Consider the following 324-nt stretch of genomic DNA (forward strand, 5'->3'; position numbering starts at 1 on the left):
GGTTGGATGGATGGATGATTGGTTGGATGGATGGATGGACGATTGGATGGATGGATGGACGATTGGTTGGTTGGATGGATGATATATTATTTTGTTTGATTTGTTCCTGCAGTAATTAAAACTTTCAGATTAAAACTTTATTTTCTGGTTTGATTTTGGGTTCGTCTCCAGTTCAAACTGCAGAACTAATTCTCTGAAATGTTTTTCATGCCAGACGTGAAATCAGGAGAAGCTGGATGCAAATTAATTAAAGAAGTTTTGTGAAGTGCATGCGGCGTCCCAGACCAAACAAAAATCAACTTGTGGGTTTAATTGCTGCAGCCG

This window comes from Poecilia latipinna, unplaced genomic scaffold (assembly GCF_001443285.1).
Source record: "Poecilia latipinna isolate Pla-1442-1.1 unplaced genomic scaffold, P_latipinna-1.0 Scaffold338, whole genome shotgun sequence".
In the NCBI taxonomy this organism is placed as follows: domain Eukaryota; kingdom Metazoa; phylum Chordata; class Actinopteri; order Cyprinodontiformes; family Poeciliidae; genus Poecilia; species Poecilia latipinna.